This window comes from Primulina eburnea, chromosome 12, assembly GCF_022965805.1.
Source record: "Primulina eburnea isolate SZY01 chromosome 12, ASM2296580v1, whole genome shotgun sequence".
NCBI lineage: Eukaryota > Viridiplantae > Streptophyta > Magnoliopsida > Lamiales > Gesneriaceae > Primulina > Primulina eburnea.
In genome coordinates, this window is record NC_133112.1 from 8,178,774 (window position 1) to 8,200,492 (window position 21,719).

Genomic DNA, 21,719 nt, shown 5'->3' on the forward strand with positions numbered 1-21,719 from the left:
TTTGATATATAAATTAAAAAGTAAATTGAAAATAAAAGAATAAAAAAATGATCTCAATAAAAATTGAATCTGTAATCTAAATCTATCTGTTGAACTATATATAACTTGAATAGTTTTAATATTTTATTAATATAGAATTATTAAAACAGATCATAACACCAAAGTTAGTTATCTTAGGTCTCTCAAACTTAATAAAATAGTATAGAAGTATAGATATTTACAATTAAAAATATTTTTGTAGTAGTAGTTTTCGAATAGAGTGAGCGTCCGTTCGGGGTAAAAATAATTGTTATCTATAACATTATCGTTCCAAGGTATATATATAACCAACTGAGTAGTTTTTTTATGAGATAGTTTTACCTAAGTTTTTAAGATCTAACCCTATTTCACATTTTATACAGGATACTTTTAAGCCCATCAACAAGGCAAACAACAAAGCTAAGTGTAGCATAAAATTGAAGTGCAGAAAAACGATAAGCATCAATCATACAAATTATATCATCCTTTTACATACAAGTTTAGCAGCAGTTAGATGCCGATGTCCACTTATTTCCTACATACAAGTTCATGCAGCGCTTTCTCCCTTGTCATCTTATTCAACAAACTCTGTAAACAAGGTTCCTTCGATCTATGGGCAAACAGAAAGAGCAAATAATATATACGAAAGAAACATTGCAGCAGTCAAAAGAATCAATAAAAAATGTTGGTGAAAGAGAGATTACGTTTCTTGAAAAATAGCAGAACGCACAATATTGACTATTAAAATTAATCGACAAGTCGCGTGGAGAGCTTAAAGTTTTACCAAGGATGGCCAACTTAATTTTTCACGAGGTAGTTGGGAGGTAAAACTTGAATGATTTGTTCTACTCCCCCATTTGATGGTTGCGCCCCTTACAAGAAGGAAAGCAACGGAATTTGCAACTTACTCAAGTGCAAACTTACATTTTCTATTGTATTTATTGGTGAACCTGGTAATGTCATGTTTTCTTTTCGGGTTTAATCTATTTTATCAGCCAAGCCAAAAAGCATCTGAGTACAACCATCGATACCTCGACATAGACATTGATGGTTTCCTTTCTCCAATTAGCAGACAAAACAAGGAGATAAAATTTATAGGAGCTTTGTTTTCTAAGCTGTCATAATTAAGGGCAAAGAGCAAATAAAAACTGCCATCGCAATAGGATGTCCTGAATTATCATTACCTAAACTCCTTTCTCAGCAGGACGAAAACATCAACTATTTTCTCAACCTTAGTAACAAAAAAAATATTGTTATTTCCTTCTTCCTGGTAGTTCAATCATACTCGCGGATGTAGATGTAAACTTGTGGAAGCATATCTATATATGCAGAGCAGCGAGTTTGTAAATAAGAAATTAATCATCTACAAATCATCAAGCAAGTTTTGAAGACGCATGAGGGAAAAAAAAGCCAGAAAAAGAATAATCGGACGTACTGATTCAACTTTCCACCCCGTACTAAAAGCCCAGAGGCCCATAACCCCTGCAGTCAAATAACATCAGAGGAGCATATTTTCCATTCTCAACATCTACATGAGTAAGAGGATGACCCCGGCCACTGATCATACTCACAGTTCCTTCCCTAGAACAAAACTTGCACCGTTAAGTTGAAAAAAGATAATAAGAAATTACTATGAAATGACAAATTATCCTCGCGAAACCCAAATCAATTAGTGTAATCTGTATTCAAGAAAACAAAAATATATGTTGCCAGATATTATTCTTGTCAATTCAGACAAAGCCTTCCTAGAATGTGGGTGCATTTACGTTCATAGGCATAAGATAATAAATAAAACCCGAGTATGCAGAGTTCAAGTGAAAACATCAATCATCAGATACGTGAGAGAGAGAGAAGGTTTACCTTCTGGGCAAGATGCGATTAACCCTTGCCTTTTGTAGAAGAAACTGTCTCATTCAAGCTAATACACATATCTTTCAGTGTCACTGCTCCACAGTTCCCACATTTCAGAAACACATAGATGAAAAGTACACAAAGTGTGAGGAATGATTTTTTGAAAGAATGAAAATAATTATCAATTTGACTTCAAGTATATTCAAAACAAGGTTTAATTGGTCAAGGTAACTTAAAAAATCATTTATCAGATCTGAATCCCACTTGGATAGACATTTTCAGTGATATTCATGAACTGCCATGTTCCAGAACGTAAATCAGTTGTAACACGCTTTATGCCAAAACAAGATGAGAATAAAAAGATTTATTAAGTGATAATAATTCTTAAAGATTTATTAAGTGATAATAATTCTTTTATGCTAAAACATGGGAAAAAACAAATGCCAATTACATGTACCCAAATCAAATTAACAACTTATATCAATCAAAAGAAAGGCTCGGATGATGATCCCCACAATAAATCTAACAACTTGAAAGAGAACTTAATATGAAACAATTACTAGTGACATTTACCCGAAGAGCAACGGATATCATTTAGCTTTGCAGCCCACCACATAAAAAGTTACCATCTGTAAAATACACAGCAGGAAACAAGACATACTATTCCGAAAAGACCAGGACGCGATTACATTGATATAAATCCAGATAATACTAACCATGCACAGCAGGAAACAAGACATACTATTCCGAAAAGACCAGGACGCGATTACATTGATATAAATCCAGATAATACTAACCATGCAAAAATCCCAGCAGCAGCATAATATTACATGCCCTTACATGATCATGTATAAATATTTACGTCTACTATCAGCATTTGTCTGGGTTCTAGCTATTTTAAAATCAGTGCAACAAAATTGGAATAAAACCTTCAGAAAACTCTCCAAGAATGCATTTTTTGTAAATATAGGGGAAAATTCTGACAACACTATATTAGCACAAATAAATTACAAATGAGTTGAGCATGAAAACTACAAGTCAAAATGGCTTATTAAACAGTAAATGAAAGTGAGAACTAAACTAAACTAAACAGACATAGAGCAACACAAACACAGAGAGGAAAGCAAATCAACGAATCAACCTAAACACAAATAATAATCGAAAAACTAACAATATATTGAAACCTATCGGTCATACGAGTTCAAATACGATCACAATTCATAAATAACCTCCGATTCAGTCAACAAAATCGAGGGAAAATACTAAAAAAGGGAGATACCTTGAAGTTGCAGGCGAAGTTAGCGTCATTGCAACCGTCCTGAGGCAGGAGGTCGGTAAGATTCTCAAGCTCCGCGCTGATCATCTACATGTAGTTCACCATTTCTTCACTGTAAAAGCTTCGAATCTTCGGAATTCTCGCTCACTGTGTGTCCTTCCTCTATTTTTGCTCGGGTAGGTATATGTATACAATTGTCTCGAGATAAAGGGTTTCTGTTTATAATTTATACGCTTAAATCTTATTTATGGTACAAACACTAGCAAAACCCTTGCACCCCACCACGATGAATTGAAATCAAAACCAATATTTCTTGATTTTAGGAAAAATGAGAGAATATTTCATTGCACAAAAAAATGAGAGAACCGTCTGTTCAAAACTCAATGAATGAATTTGCATATAAGCTTTTGACCTTATATAATATGCTAATACAATTGTAATCAAGTCTACCAACTAATCATCTGACTAGGCAACCAACTACGTATGTGTAACTATATTTGTTACTAAAACTTCCCCTCAAGATAGATAAGGAGTGGATGTTGTGCACTCCCATCTTGGATGAGAGCTCGGAATTGAGATGACAGCAACGCATTAGTAAACAAGAAAGTAAGTTGTAGGGTCGAGGAAACATGCATGAGTTTAATGATTCCAGCTTGAATTTTCTCTCGCACAACATGACCATCAATCTCAATATGAACTTTCTTCTCTGCATTGTGTTTTGTTTTATTCTTTCGGTTTTGTTTGGTTTTGGCATCATGGCTACTCTCTTCAGTCGATCAGTGTTCAATTGGATGAAAAAAATTATTCGTATTGGGGTTATGTTATGAAAAATTTCTTGCAGGAGAAATCGATGTGGAGCTATGTCACAGGTGTGCGAGACAAGCCTACAGACCAGACGAACCCTGATTATGCTGTATCATTGGATGTTTGGGAGGCAGATAATTTGAAGATTATCACGTGGATTAATAATTCTGTTGCGCACTCAATAGGTGCTCAATTGGCAAAATACGAGACTGCTAAGGAGGTTTGGATTCATCTGGCGCGCTTGTATACACAGTCTAATTTTGCCAAACAATATCAATTGGAGACAGATATCCGTACCCTTCAACAGAAAGATATGAGCATCCAAGATTTTTATTTTGTCATGTCGTCACTCTGTGATCAATTGGCATTAACATAATCTACAGAATTGCGAGCATTCTCACCTTATATTGCTCGGAGAGAAGAACAACGCTTGGTACAGTTTTTGATGGCACTTCGGAATGATTTTGAGGGTCTGCGTGAGACGATTCTTCATCGCAACCCTCTTCCTTCTGTTGACTCAGTTGTAAGTGAATTGTTAGCTGAAGAGATTCATCTTAAGTCTCACGCTGACAAAGGGACAATCCCAACTACACCATCTGTCTTTGCAGCTCCTCAACGACCTCAAGCTAATCACCAAAACAGGTCAAATACGAAGGTTTCTCAAGATGAGTGTGCCTTTTGTAAAGAGAAGGGGCACTGGAAAGCTCAATGTCCACTATTGTTGAGTAAAGGAAAAGTGCAGCCGCAGCCGCAACAACGACCACACAACACTCCATGGAAACCACAACAACAGCATCAGTCATCTCTGAACACTCCATGGAAACCACAGCAGCATCCATCTCATAACACTCCATGGAAACCTGGTAATCCATCAAACCAGTGGACATATCGACCACTTCAGTCTAACAATGCAGTTGCTGCACTGTCTTTGGATCCGTATTTGTTTGAGAAGTTTCAATAGTTCCTCGCTACACAGCCTCATGCTATGTCAGCTTCTTCACATACAGGTTTGTCATCCTCTAGCACTTCAGGTATATCTTCGTCCATCTGGGTCTTGGATTCGGGAGCATCTCATCATATGTCTCCTGATTTGTCATCTTTTTCTTCTTTGTCTCACAATTCTTCCATTGAAATTGTGACTGCTGATGGTACACCGATGCCATTAGTAGGCGTTGGTTCTCTTGTTACGTGTTGTTTGTCTCTTCCCGATGTATACTATATTCCCGATGCAAGGTGCCATCAGCTAAAAATTTAGCTTTATAAACCCAACGACAACCACAGTTTTACCAGGTGACAAAGACACAAGAGACCATGTACCATTGTTTTCTAAGGCTCGAAGCTCTTCAGTCATGGCCTGCCTCCATTCGTGCAACACAACAGCCCGAGAGAAACTTTGAGGTTCAACAATGGAAGATACATTGAACAAAAAAGCTCGAAAAGAAGGTGCAGTTTGTGGGTTTCAAGGATTGAAGATAATGGATGGTCAGTCAAGGATTTAAGATGGTGATCAACAACATAGCACTGATGATCATGCAGATGAACCGGCCTGGAAGAGATGCATTGGGAACGAGTCGGACTAGGAGCATTGATACTGGAAGAGTCACTGACAAGATTTGTTGGGAGATAACATGAAAACAACACTTTCAGAGAATAGCTCAAGACTATCATGAGTTTGAGAAATCTTTTTAAGAAACGGGAAGATAGACTCATGAGAAGTGACATCCGGAGAAATGTTCACCTCATTTGTTTCTAGATTTAGCAACTTGTATCCCTTATACCTTGGTGGATACCCAAGGAACACGGACTTGGTGGCTCTAGGGGAGAACTTTGAACGCGAAGAGATGAGAGTAGACAAATAGCACAAGAATTGAAAAATCTTTAAATGTGAATACGTTGGGTGCTTGTGATATAATAGTTCAAAAGGCGTTCTATGGGAAAAAAGCGGAGGAGGAGTCCGGTTAATGAGATACACAATTGTGGTAACGCGATCATTCCAATAAATCAATGGGGTGCCATATTGAAAAAAGGGCATGGGAAACGTTGAGAATGTGTTGATGTTCTCTTTCCACAACAGAGTTTTGTTCTGGACGTTCAAGACAATAATGATAATGAACAATGCCTTTGTCCAGGAAGAATTTGGTGAGGTTAAATTCTGGTGCATCATCACTCTGCAAGCCGCTTAGATGTTCTTACCAAATGGGTATAGGCTAAGGAATAAAAAGCTGGAAAGACATTAGACACATCAGATTTCGATCACAACATATATATCCAAGTAAATCTAGCATGATCATCAACTATAGGACAAAAATATTTGAACCCTTCAACTGTAAATGGACTAAACAGACCCCAAATATCAATGTGAATAAGATCAAAAGCATTGTCACAAATATTATTATTTGATATAAAGGGTAATCGTTTTTGTTCAGAAAGATGACATATTGAACATTGTGTTACATCGTCATCTACAGGATTGAAATGCAACTCAGTACCTATTACAGAAATTCGCCCTAATCTAGAATGCTTTGGCATAGTTTTGTTGAGAAAAACATTACAGACAATAGCATGAACATTTGAATTGATGAAGACATATAAATTGCCTACTCGTTTACCCATCACACTATTTGATCCCGATACCTGATTTGCGCTCTTCCTTGAGCTTGAATCTGCTTATGATTACATTTAGAATGCCCAGGTGATAACCACGCAACTTGTAGCATTTATCCACTGTGTGGTTTGTGTATCCACGATGAGAACAAACAGTTTCGTTCTTGCCCCAAATCTCTCGAGCAGTGTTCATCATATACATCAAGCAATCTGTTATTTCTCGACTTACAGAATTCAAAATCCACTATATAACTGACGATCATTTCGGCTACCAATAAATCTATCGAGCGGACCAGAAGTAATAATAATTGGATAATTATTAAAATTAAACAATTTAAATACATTAACTAAAGCAAAAATAATTCAAACTATTAATTTAGACGAAAATTCAAATTATTTAAAAACGGTTAAAGCACACAACGATAGCGAGAGAAACTTATATTATGAGTCAAATTCAAATTCAATAAATTATTTATTTAATTTACGACGAAATTCTCAAAATTATTTATTAAATCTAACAATCCAATTATTCCTAAATGAATTTAATTAGATTCAACCGCATTAAATTTTAATTTTTCAACCTAAAGTCGCACACTGAAACCGAATATTATTTCTAGTCAGTTTAACCATATGTTGATTGATGTATGAAACAAATATCAATCATCGCCTTCCACATTTAGATTAATTTAATTTAATTAACCAGATTAAAAGAACACGTGATAAACGACATCAATCAATGAATAAAAATAAATAATAGAATGAATCAAACTCAAACATCAAAAATAATTTGTCTCGGCCCTATCGTAACCTTAGTCTACATCATAAATTCAAAACAGAAGTTTTATTTAAATTCAATGAAGAAAACATAATTAAAAAAGAATGAAAGGAATTCTCGGTGATTTGTGGTATGTGTTGAGGAATTCCTCGTGCTTCTGCCTTCAATCTTCCTCCCTTCAATTATTCTTCCGCGCTATTGCTGCTTCATTGTAGCCTTCTGTTCTGCACTTCCTCTCTCTTCCTCTGTTGTTACGGCCCTATGTTGGTTATGGTTTTCTCATACTCAAAAGCGGCGGACGTTTTAAAATTTTTTTTTTTGACAATCAAAATATATTTGTTTGAGCACTCGTATGATTTTATGATTAAACATTCATAGGGAGTCTAATAATATATCTTTAATGAATTAATTCACTTGGCTCCAACTAATCCGGTATAGACGGATATAGCTCTTGATGAATTCCCTACAAACTTTCTTCAAGAACCCCTTCCTTCAATACTTCTATCAACCCCACGACTGAAAGATTTATTCCTCTTCCAAATAGCACTAAAATATTTGGAAGAAACTTTTACGTAGAAATCAAAAATTCGAGAGGTGGCTCAATCCCCTTTTGCAAAGAGGGTGGCCGAATTTTTTAGGTTTTTGGATAGGGAATTTTCGAGTTCTACAAGGATAGAGGCTAGGGTTATGGCTTGATTACTACCTTTTATAATTAAGCAATGACCTAACAATCATAATTAACATTAATTGGTTTGATTAATTAATTGGGCTAGTCCAACTAGTTTAATTAATTAATCAAAGTCCATTAAGAACTTTAATTATTAATATGTTGGACTTATACTTGTACAAGCTCATTAAACACACTTCTCACTATATTTAATTTAATATTTAATAAACTCAACTTTTGAGTTTAATAAATTAAATCCATTATAAATTCAACATTTGAATTTAATATTTAAATTTTAAATTCATATCACATCCAAAATTTTAATATTTAATAAACTCAACTTTTGAGTTTAATAAATTAAATTCTCAAATTTTGTAAATTCAATACTTGAATATTCTCTCAAAATTTAATTATCATAAATTCAACTCCTTGAATTTACTATATCATAATATAAATTCGACTTCTTTAATTTATTCTCTCAAAATTTAATTATCATAAATTCAACTCCTTGAATTTACTATATCATGATATAAATTAAACTTCTTAAATTTATTCTCTGAACAAGAACAAATGATTCAATGCGTGTGTGACCATCAATGGTTCATTGATACAGCTAGCCGTTGGTTCACAACTCTTTGTGATTCAGGATATAATCCTTTATTCGGACTTACCCTAATTCACCTCATTCTATGTATCAACAATTGATCATGAGAATGTCAGAAATCATATTTCTGGTTAAACCCATCGAATCATGGTAAGAGTGCCTAGTAGCATCGCCCCATGACTCTGTAGGTATCACTGATAGTGCCTGCAAGAACCAGTCGATTATGACTAGCGTATAGTACGGTCTCTTCATCTCATATATCCCGATCGAATCTGCAACCATTGGTTCATCGAGGGTTGCATAATAATTCGATAACTATGTGATTCATATAAATAGTGGCATCACATGTATTATTGGAGAACTCCTTCTCTAACGTACATCTCATACTCTGGCCAGAGATTCCACACACTATTATTTCATCAGATCACATAGGATATCCACACCCGTATGTGAGCGGTGAATTCCCGACTACAATGCACTGGCTCCTACATGTCTTGCAACTGTACCCAATCTCGCCACCTGACGACTCTCCTGGAGTCGGTAAATGATTCAAAGCACAGCCCTAACATATAGAGCTTCAGTGTTGTCCTGGTTCGTAAGGACTAATGGTGTACAATCATAACCACGAACTTATCCTCTCGGTGAATGATAACCAGTTGGAAAGTTCGGGAGATGGTTGTTCGGTATAATCATCATATGACTACCCATCTGCATGTTTGGACATCTCTATGCCCTTACCAAGAAACACGGTACACAACATCACATATGTTAGTCTCGAGCTCAAGCGACTTTATCCATGTTTTAGGCGGCTGAATCGACTAGGAACGAATTTAGATCATAAATTGTTTACAAATGAGTTTCAATATCGAATTACGATTCATTTGTATTAAAGTAATATCCAAATCTTTATCTATGTTTGATAAAATGGGTATACATATAAAGAAATAATGAATTATACTAAAATAAAGATTGTTTATTACAAACGAGTCAATAAAATCTCTAGCCGAGAGTTGGCTTACATGGCATATACTCTAACGATCTCTCACTTGCCCTAGATCCAACTACCCATAAACTTTAATTTCATTGCTTCGCGATGCTTCTCAAACAATGGTCCTGACAAAGCTTTGTAAGTGGATCAGCAACATTATCTGCAGAGGGGACTCTTTCGACTGATATATCTCCTCTTCCCACAATTTCCCGGATGATGTAGAACTTTCTCAGTACATGTTCGGATCGCTGATGAGACCTTTGTTCCTTTGCTTGCGCAACGACACTAGTGTTGTCACAGTACACGGGACTGGATCAACTCTATTATGAATAACGCCCAACTCTTGGACAAAATTTCTCATTCAAACTGCCTCTTTGGCTGCAGCAGATGCAGTAATTTATACAGCTTCAATGATGGAATTCACAACGGTGTCTTGCTTTGAACTTTTCCAAGAGACAGCCGTACCATTAAGCATGAATACAAAACCAGATGTCGATTTCGAATCATCTACATCACATTGGAAACTAGAATCAGTGTACTCTTCCAATTTTAATTCTCTACCCCCATAGACCGACCATGAACAAGTTCTTAGTACTTCTCAAGTACTTAAGAATATTTTTCACGGCCTTCCAATGCATTGGACTAGGTTTCGCCTGTTATCTGCTTGTAACACTCAGAGTGTAAACAACATCAGGACGTGTCGATATCATACCATACATGATACTACCAATGGCTGACGCATATGGAATACATGTCATCATCTATATCTCTTTATCAGTTTTGGGACACATAGCTTTAGATAGAGTAACACCGTGACACATTGGTAGGTATCATCTCTTGGACTTTTTCATAGAAAATCGCTTCAAAATGGTGTCGATATAAGTGGCTTGTGTGAACCCCAGCATCCTCTTTGATCTATTTCTATAGATTTGTATTCCCAATATATAGGATGCTTCACCCATGTCTTTCATGGAGAATTTACTTGTTAATCATATTTTATTTGATTGCAGTAATCCTACATAATTTCCAATGAGTAGGATGTCATCAACATAAAGTACTAGGAATGTCACTGCACTCCTACTAACTTTCTTGTACACGCATGGTTCCTCAGGATTTTTAGCAAAACAAAATTCTTTGATAGTGCAATCAAATATGAGGTTCCAACTCCTTGACGCCTGCTTGAGACTATATATTGATCTCTGAAGTTTGCATACCTTATGCTCACTTCCTACTAATGTGTATCCCTTAGGTTGAGACATATAAATTTCTTCTTTGATGTCTCCATTGAGGAATGCAGTCTTTACATCCATTTGTCATATTTCATAGTCATACCATGATACTATGGCTAGTAGTATTCTGATGGACTTAAACATAGCAACTTGTGAAAAGGTTTCCTCATAGTCAATTCCTTGCCTTTGAGTATAACCTTTTGCAACCAGTCTTGCTTTGAAGGTCACTACCTTCCCATTCGCCCCAAGCTTTCTTTTGTAGATCCATTTGCATTCTATGGGAACAATTCCCTCATGTGGATCCACCAATGTCAAGACTTGGTTTGAATACATAGAGTCCATTTCAGATTGCATGGCTTCAAGCCATTTGGTTGAATCAGTATCAGATATTGCTTCTTTGAAATTCATTAGATCACATCCAACACAAGCCTCACCATGGCTTCGTTCATGAAGAAGCGTATATCTTGCAGGTGGTCTAATAACCCTATCAGACCTTCTAGGAGCTTGTACTTCAATTACTGGTTGTGGGAAATGGATTCAACTTCTATAGTTGATGGATATCTTGAATTTTTCAAAGTTCTATCATATTGTCTTTTCTATCTAATAGAAATTTCTTTTCCAAAAAGGTGGCATTTCTTAAACAAATACTTTTTCTTCATTGGGATGATAGAAAATAATTTCCAACAGAATTCTTTGGATATCCTATAAAGTAGCATAAAGTGGATATGCTATCCAATTTGTCTCTCGCTGTCTGCTTCACGTATGCAGGATATCCTCATATTCTCATGTAAAAATATTTGAGAGTTTTTTCCATCCATATCTCATATAGCGTTTTATTCACTGCTTTAGTGTGGATATTATTCAACAACATTGCCGTAGTTTCAAACGCAAAGCCCCAAAACGATGTAGTCAATTCAGTGAATTCCATAATGGATCGAACCATGTCCATCAAGGTTCAATTTCGACGTTCAGAAACATCATTCAATTGTGGTGTTGCTGGTGGAGTCTACTGTGAGAGATTTTCATTCTCTTTTAGTTAACCCAAAAATTGAACACTCAAGTATTTCTCCACCTCGATCATATTGAAGTGCCTTAATACTTCTTTCTAGCTGGTTTTCTACTTCATATCTGAATTCTTTGAACTTTTCAAATGCTTAAAATTTGTGTTTCATCAAATAAACGTACACATACCTCGAATGGTCATCAGTAAAGATGATGAAATAGGAATGCCCAAATTTTGTGCTAACACTTAGCGGGCCACAAACGTCCGTGTGGATCAAATCCAGATGACAATGTGCATGTTTCATGTTTTCATTGAATGGAGTCTTAGTCATCTTTCTTTTTAGACATGACTCACAAGTAGGTAGAGAATTTATGTCTTACAAGTCAAACATGCCTTTTCCCACTAGCTTGTGTATCCTTCTTTGGAAAATATGACATAGTCTAGCGTGTCATATTTGTGCGGGATTTGGATCTTCTATTTTTATTTTGTTTGTTGTTGTTTTCGTATGCGCTTGGATATTGTTTAACAGAATATCTTTTAATTTTAAGTTATAAATATTGTTTGTTAATTCTCTAGTTCCAATCAAACATTTATTCTTGTATAAATTGCAAACACCTTTAGCAAAAACACAAGAATAATCACCCCTATCAAGCATAGAAATAGAAATAATGTTTTTAACCAATTCAGGAACAAATAAAACGTCTCTCAAAAACAACTTAAAATCATTGTCCAAAATTAAAGTAACGTCTCCAACGGCAGTGGCAACAACTCTTGCTCCATTTCCTAGTCTTAGAAAGGTCTCACAATCTCTAAGCCTCTTGCTTCTTCCCATCACCTGCAAATTATTGTATAAATGAGAACCACATTCGGTATCCAATACCCAAGAAAAGGAATTAATAGAAACCTTAACTTCAATATAAAACATAACATGACCAGAACGCTTTTGGGCAAGATACTCCGTGCAATTACGCTTCCAATGTCCAGGATTGTTGCAGTGGAAACGGACTTGTTCTGACTTGTCAGGTTTTGTTGACCCCTGATTTGGTTTCTTTTATGGCTTCTTGTTGGGCTTGTTCTTCTTCAGAGGGGCAGAACGCTTCTTGCCTTTATTTGGGGCTCCTTTTTCCGTTCCAGACGAAGAACCCACTAGAAGAGCATGCTTTTCCTTTTTAATTGTGGCCTCATAATTAGTAAGCATATTGACCAACTTTTCAATGGTGACCTCAAGCTTGTTCATATTCAAATTAACCACAAATCCATCGAACGATGCAAGAAATGACAGCAAAATAATATCAGTCGAGAGCTCACTAGAAATAACCACGTCGACTCCCACCAATTTCTCGATGAGCCCAATCATCCTAACACCATGCTCATGGACCGAAGTCCCCTCTCGCAAGCGTGCAGTCATGAGTTCTTTAACAGTAGCATGTCTCTCTGAATGAGTTTGTACATAATACAATTCTTTCAGATGAAGGTGAATCTCAGCATCATTCACCGCCTCCTCGAACCTCCTTTGAAGTGCATTCGACATAGAAGCCATCATGTAGCTCTTAGCTTGAAGATCATGATCCCACCATTTCTCAAGCTTAGCTAACTCAGTCCTACTGATATCAGGAGCTGCCTCCTTCGATGGCTTCTTATCAAGCACATACGCAATCTTTCGGAGTTCAGAACAATCTTTAAATTTTGAAACCAGTCATGATAGTTAGGGCCAGTCAATTTGTTTTGATCGAAAATGATTGAAAACGGGTTACGAGCAGTCATTGTAAATATACTGAAAATGAAAACATATAATGGTTAATGATAATTTTAAAATAATTCTAAGATATAAAATATGGATTTCATTTTATAAATTTCCCTCCCACTATTTTTCCATTTCCACCACCTCTGATGAAAAAGAGAAATCGTATTTCCTTAGTAGGCACGTAGAGTCCAATTAACCAATGATAATCCCGAATTATATCAGCCAATTATAATTTCTAAAAGGTAGAATTCAATTGCATCCCTATGCAACCTCCGCGTATTTCGCCTCACGTTTAATAAGGACCCAATAATATGACGCCATTTATTTTCATGTATCAAACATACCCATCAATATTGAATTGTAGTATACGGTCACCGTGAGTTCCCCCAATAATATGAGCCGAAGTCATGGGAGTTTCACTCAATTCACATAATATGTCCGGTGGAAGTCACAACTTTCACGCGTCCAGGCCTCCCCAATAATATGAGCCAGACACTATCCGCAGGTAGCGATCAACATGCAACCACAGTTGATGGAAGGCAAGGAAAAATTAAACTCTTTTAATTTTTACTTTTTCAGTTTGATATAAATTTTGAATCTTATTCAAAATGAAGGATTTTATTTTTTAAAATTGTCTCACCATTTTAATTTAAAATCGCGTGCCACGAGTTTGTATGGTTGGATTCATGCAACTATATTATTTAATAATATACATACATGCATACTACTATATACCAGGATATATTATAATATGACATTCAATAATAAATAAATAAGGATGATCGATCGTCAACACTATTAGATCCATATGAGCCAGACATTGATCTAGGTCCAAAACCTAGGTGAATGCAGGGATGCAAATGCAACTATTACAAGAGCTTCCAATATTTTATATGTTTTCATCTTGTATATCGGGTGACCATCTTCCAGTCTTGATCTCCCACTATTTCTAATAATTACATTTAAATAGTCATGACACATAAGGGATGCATCTCATGGGGTGGGAACGTGTCATAAAACAGGTCCACTTTAATAATATCAAATATTAACAAAATGAATAAAACAATAAAATATCCTAACATACATCTAACACATTGGTCAAGGCTTTCGATCATCATTCATGTGTTTAATATCAAATATTAACATTAATTAATTAAACAAGTTTAATTAACTGATAAATCATACATCTAATAATTTTATTACTAACCACCACAATTATTAAAGAATTTAATAAATTAAATAAACACATTTATTTAATTTCCAATTAATTCAATAATAATTGATTTATTTGTAAAACTCATTTTTACCATAAATAATTAAAATCATACTCTAATTATTTATTTTACAAGAAAATTATTAATTTTCTAAAAATTATTTTTTCAAAAATAAATTGAACTAATTTTCATAAAATATCAATTCAATCCAAAGTTTTGAAAAATTAGAAAATCGCACTCTAGGCCCAAACAATTCAAGTTCATTATCCAACACGGTTACCGAGACAATCCCGGGCAGCCGGCCGCGCTGCACGTTCGTTGCCTGAACGTTTCGGGCAGTGGCAGCAGCACTGTGCGCGCGGTGCCATAGGACGATGCACAGAGTGCGGACGCTCCGCACGTTGTCCTGCACGCGGTCTGCCCGGAACAATTCCAGGCAGATCCGATTTTTTTTTATTTCTGGAAAAATAAAATTTTTATGATGCATCAATTTTCTAAAAAAAAAAAATTTCTTGTGTGGTTAGAAACAAATTAGTCAATATGATTTAAAATCATACGATATAGAAAAGCATGGCTCTGATACCACTGTTGGTTATGGTTTCTCATGCCCAAAAGTAGCGGAAGTTCAAAAAAATTTCTTTTATTTTGACAATCAAAATATATTTGTTTGAGCATTTGTATGGTTTATGGTTAAACATGCATAGGGAGTTTAGAATATACCTTTAGTGAATTAATTCACTTGGCTCCAACTAATCCGGTATAGGCGGATATAGCTCTTGATGAATTTCCTACGAAATTTCTTCAAGAACTCCTTCCTTCAATCCTTCTATCAAGTCCACGACTAAGAGATTTGTTTCTCTTCCAAATATCACTAGAATATTTGGAAGAAGTTTTTACGTAAAGATAAAAAATTCGAGAGGCGGCTCAATCCCTTTTTGCAAAAAGGGTGGCCGAATTTTTTAGGTTTTTGGAGAGGGAATTTTCGAGTTCTACAAGGATGGAGGCAAGGGTTATGGCTTGATTACTACCTTTTATAATTAAGCCATGACCTAATAATCATAATTAACATTATTGGGTTTGATTAATTAATTGGGCTTGTCCAACTAGTTTAATTAATTAATCAAAGTTCATTAAGAACTTTAACTATTTAGTATTCCTACAAACCCATTAAACACAATTCCCACTATATTTAATTTAATATTTAATAAAGTCAACTTTTGAGCTTAATAAATTTAAATCCATTATAAATTCAACATTTGAATTTAATATTTAAATTATAAATTCAACTCCTTCAATTTATCACATCCAAAATTGTAATATTTAATAAACTCAACTTTTGAGTTTAATAAATTAAATTATCAAATTTTATAAATTCAACTCACTATAAATTCAACTCCTTGAATTTACTATATCATAATATAAATTCAACTTCTTTAATTTATTCTCTCAAATTTTAATTATAGTAAATTTAACTCCTTAAATTTACTATATTATGATATAAATTCAACTTCTTGAATTTATTCTCTCAACGGGAACAAATGATCCAGTGCTTGTGTGACCCTCAATGATTCAGGGATACAGCAAGCCGTGAGTTCACAACTCTTTGTGATTCAGGACATAATCTTTTATTCGGCTTACCCTAATTTGCCTCATTCTATGTATCACCAATTGATCATGAGAATGTGAGAAATCATATTTCTGGTTAAACACATCGAATCATGGTAAGAGCGTCTAGCAGCATCGTCCTATGATTCCCTAGGTATCAATGATAGTACATGCAAGAACCAGTCGATTATAATTAGCGTACAGTACGGTCCCTTCATCTCATATATCCCGATCGAATCTGCAACCATTGGTTCATCGAGGGTTGCATAATAATTCGATAACTATGTAATACATATAAATAGTTGCATCACATGTATTATTGGAGAACTCCTTCTCTAACGTACATATCATATTCTGGCCAGAGATTCCACGCACTATTATTTCATCAGATCACATAGGATATCCACACCCGTAGGTGAGCGGTGAATTCCCGACTACAATGCACTGGCTCCTAAATGTGTTGCAACTGTACTCAATCTCACCACCTAATGACTCTCCTGGAGCCGGTAAACGAGTCAAAGCACATCCCTAGCTTATAGAGCCTCAGTGTTGTCCTGGGTCGTAAGAACTAAGGGTGTACAATCATAACCACGGACTTGTCCTCTCGGTAAATGATAACCACTTGAAAAGTCCGGGGGAGGGTTGTTCTGTATAATCATCATATGACTAATCATCTACATGTTTGGACATCTCTATGCCTTTACCAAGAAACGTAGTACACAACATCACACATGCTAGTCTGGAGCTCAAGCGACCTTTATCCATGTTTTAGGAGGCTGAATCGACTAGGAACGAATTTAGATCATACAATGTTTACGAATGAGTTTCAACATCGAATTACGATTCATTTGTATTAAAGTATAATCAAGGTCATTATCTATGTTTGATAACATGAGTATACAGATAAAGAAATAACAAACCATTAAATAAAGAATTATATTAAAATAAAAATTGTTTATTACAACTGAGTCAATAAAATCGCTAGCCAACAGTTGGTTTACATGGCATCTACTCTAACACCCTCCTCCTCTCTGTTACGGCTCTCCTTTTTATCCTCCCAAATGGGCTTCCTCCTTCAATTCCTTTTAAGCACATCTCCAACTTAAACCTTATTGATAAGATTGTAGATTTTATCTTCAAAGACGAGGCTTCATCTTTATCAAGATATGTACATATTTTTTCTTCCAAAACTTTAATAATATCAAGATAATAAAATATAAAAATATTTTATTTTCTTTTTTTGATATTTTCCTCATTTGAAGTCTGATAAATTTATTTTATTTTCAAATTTAATTATTTTCCCTCTTTTATCCAAATCTATAATTTTTAATTCAATTAAGCACATACTTAGTGATAAAAAGTCTAGACAAACACAAATAAAATTTCTAAATCTCTATAGGATTTGAGCTTATCAATAACCATGTTATTACATCTATCCCAGATGTTGAGATTGGAACTTACGAGCAGATAGGGATACAATGATTAACCCTGAGTGATAGGGATGACAATTTCCTCCGAACCCATTGGAGGATCCGATAACCGACCCGAATAGAAGAGAGTATGGGGGGATTTTTAGACTTGATTAAATTATTGGGTAATCGGGTATGGGGATTTTCGGGTTTGGGTATGGAGGCGGGTTTGATATAATCTAACCCACACCCGACCCGAATACCCGTTTAAATTAATATATATATATATATATATATGTATATATAGTAATTATATTTATTTATATTAAAGATTCATCTTCTCAAATCCAAGTAAATCGATACTTTTTTCTTCTCTTCCCTTTCGCTTTCACTTTTACGTTCCAAGGTTTTACCGCTCTTTTATTTTTCATTCAATTTTTTATATTCTCCATTGGTAAGTTTATTCCATGTTTGACTTCAAAAATTGAAAAATATTTTATTTTTGTTGAATTGCGTATTTTTATTCAACTACTATAAACTATTTTTAATATTTTATTATTTTTTCTATAAAATTTATTTTGCAAATTTTTATCATTAATAATTTTTCATATTGTTCATTTAAATAATTTTTTAAATATTCATAACTTCATTGAAACAATTTAAATTCGAAAAAATTCAACTATATGTGATAATAGGATATTTGGGTAGGGTATGTGTATCCGATAATCCGATGGGTATGAGGATGATGATAAAATTCAATACCCGATGGATATGGGGATGTGTTTGTGGATGATTTTAATGTGTATGTGGATGGATGTATGAAATCCGACTCATACCTTACCCATTATCATCCCTACTGGGTGATCGGTAGTATGGGCTACTGGATTCCTCCTATTTGCAGTGATACCATTTTAGGAAAATTGAGCAAATTTCATTGCAGAGAATATGACCGAGATGAGTGATAATGACTAATACTTTATATAAATAAAGCAATTTCTTGTTTTATTTAGTGCAAATTGTATTATTTTATATCATAAGGTGCCTAATAATTGTGGTGCCAATTACAATTTTATTAGTTATATAAATTGACCTATTTTTTGTTTTAGTATTTTAATTTATCAAATTTTGATTTTTATAAAGTAATTTGGATTTTTGTGTTTTAGTTTTTTTTATCCGAAACTATTATATACTTCGGATATTGCTCATTTGACACTAATACTCTAATATGTAACTCATGTGATAAGAATAAAACTTATATTACATAAGTTAAATATACATAAACAAAAATAATGTGACACAACATACATTTTTTCTTCTATTTTGAAGTGTTGGGGTCATTGTGATTTATTTTTTTATTTTTTATATGATGAATTTAAAATGGAGATATATGATTAAATCAGTGTCAAATAAACCATATTGTATATATTTAATGATTTCAGACAAAAAAAAATCATGAAAACTAATGTTTAACAAATTACAAGACTAAAACCGAAAACAAGTTAACTAACATAACTAAATTTGCAATTTTTCCTTCTAAAAATGTCTCAAATCAAATGCAAAGTTATAAAGATCGCGGGCAAGAACCAAAAATCCCAACTCTTGTGGAAACTGGTTGCAAGAAACAGCAAACCATCATATGTTAATTAAATCGAACATGTCTATAATGCAGTATAAATTCTTAACAATTTCGTTAAATCAGGCTTATAGACCTAAATCTTTCTCAAGTTTTTTAAAGCAGCAAGGATTTTTATTCGGGCTTACCCTAATTCGTCTCATTCTATGTATCACCAATTGATCATGAGAATGTCAGAAATCATATTTCTGGTTAAACCCATCAAATCATGGTAAGAGCGTCTAGCAGCATCGCCCTATGCTTCCCTAGGTTCAATGATAATGCATGCAAGAACCAGTCGATTATGATTAGCATACAGTACGGTCCTTTCATCTCATATATCGCGATCGAATCTGCAACCATTGGTTCATCGAGAGTTGCATAATAATTCGATAACTATGTAATATATATAAATAGTTGCATCACATGTATTATTGGAGAACTCCTTCTCTAACGTACATATCATATTCTGGCCAGAGATTCCATGCACTATTATTTCATTATATCACATAGGATATCTACACCCGTAGGTGAGCGGTGAATTCCAGACTACAATGTACTGGCTCCTAAATGTGTTGCAAATGTATCCAATCTCACCACCTAATGACTCTCCTGGAGCTAGTAAACGAGTCAAAGCATAGCCCTAGCTTATAGAGCCTCAGTGTTGTCTTGGGCCGTAAGAACTAATGGTGTACAATCATAACCACGGACTTGTCATCTCGGTAAATGATAACCACTTGGAAAGTCTGGGGGAGGGTTGTTCGGTATAATCATCATATGACTACTCATCTACATGTTTGGACATCTCTATGTCTTTACCAAGAAACGCAGTACACAACATCACATATGCTAGTCTGGAGCTCAAACGACCTTTATCCATGTTTTAGGCAGCTGAATCGACTAAGAACGAATTTAGATCATACAATGTTGACCAATGAGATTCAACATCGAATTACGATTCATTTGTATTAAAGTATAATCAAGATCATTATCTATGTTTGATAACATGAGTATACAGATAAAGAAATAACAAACCATTAAATAATGAATTATATTAAAATAAAGATTGTTTATTACAATTGAGTCAATAAAATCGCTAGCCAACAGTTAGTTTATATGACATCTACTCTAAAACCCTCCTCCTCTCTGTTACGGCTCTCCTTTTTATCCTCATAAATGGGCCTCCTCCTTCAATTCCTTTGAAGCACATCTCCAACTTAAACCTTATTGATACGATTGTAGATTTTATCTTCAAAGACGAGGCTTCATCTTTATCAAGATATGTACATATTTTTTCTTTCAAAACTTTAATAATATCAAGATAATAAAATATAAGAATATTTTATTTACTTTTTTTTATATCTCCTCATTTGAAGTCTTGTAAATTTATTTTATTTTGAAATTTAATCATTTTCCCTCTTTTATTCAAATCTATAATTTTTAATTCAATTAAACACATAATTAATGATAAAAAGTCTAGACAAACACAAATAAAATTTATAAATCTCTATAAGATTTGAGCTTATCAATAACCATGTTATTACATGGATCCCAGGTGTTGAGATCGGAACTTACGAGCAGATGGATACAATGATTAACCCTGGGTGATCGGTAGTATGGGCTACTGGATTCCTCCTATTGGCAGTGATACCATTTTAGGAAAATTGAGCAAATTTCTTTGCAGAGAATATGACCGAGATGAGTGATAATGACTAATACTTTATATAAATAAAGCAATTTCTTGTTTTATTTAGTGCAAATTGTATTATTTTATATCATAAGGTGCCTAATAATTGTGGTGTCAATTACAATTTTATTAGTTATATAAATTGACCTATTTTTTGTTTTAGTATTTTAATTTATCAAATTTTGATTTTTATAAAGTAATTTGGATTTTTTTGTTTTGGTTTTTTTTTTTTTTAATATCTGAAACTATTATATACATTGGATATTGATTATTTGATACTGATAGTAATTCGTGTGACAAGAATAAAACTTATAGTACATAAATTAGATATACATAAACAAAAATAATGTGACACAACATACATTTTTCTTCTATTTTGAAGTGTTGGGGTCATTTTGATTTATTTTTCTATTTTTTATATGATGAATTTAAAATGGAGAAATATGATTAAAATCAGTGTCAAATAAATCATATTCGATATATTTAATGATTTCAGACAAAAAAATCATGAAAACTAATGTTTAACAAATTACAAGACTAAAACTGAAAACAAGTTAACTAACATAACTAAATTTGCAATTTTTCCTTCTAAAAATGTCTCAAATCAAATGCAAAGTTATAAAGATAGC

General features: G+C 34.1%; 1 long non-coding RNA gene across 1 annotated transcript; it reads right to left on the reverse strand.

The window, feature by feature from the left end:
* Window positions 1-383: 383 nt before the first annotated feature.
* Window positions 384-3,834, reverse strand: LOC140808278 (uncharacterized). Its single transcript, XR_012112853.1, has 3 exons — window positions 3,149-3,834; window positions 1,879-1,961; window positions 384-1,599 (listed from the first exon to the last, which is right to left on the reverse strand). It is a non-coding gene; the product is annotated as an uncharacterized lncRNA (long non-coding RNA).
* Between the last annotated feature and the right edge of the window lie 17,885 nt (window positions 3,835-21,719).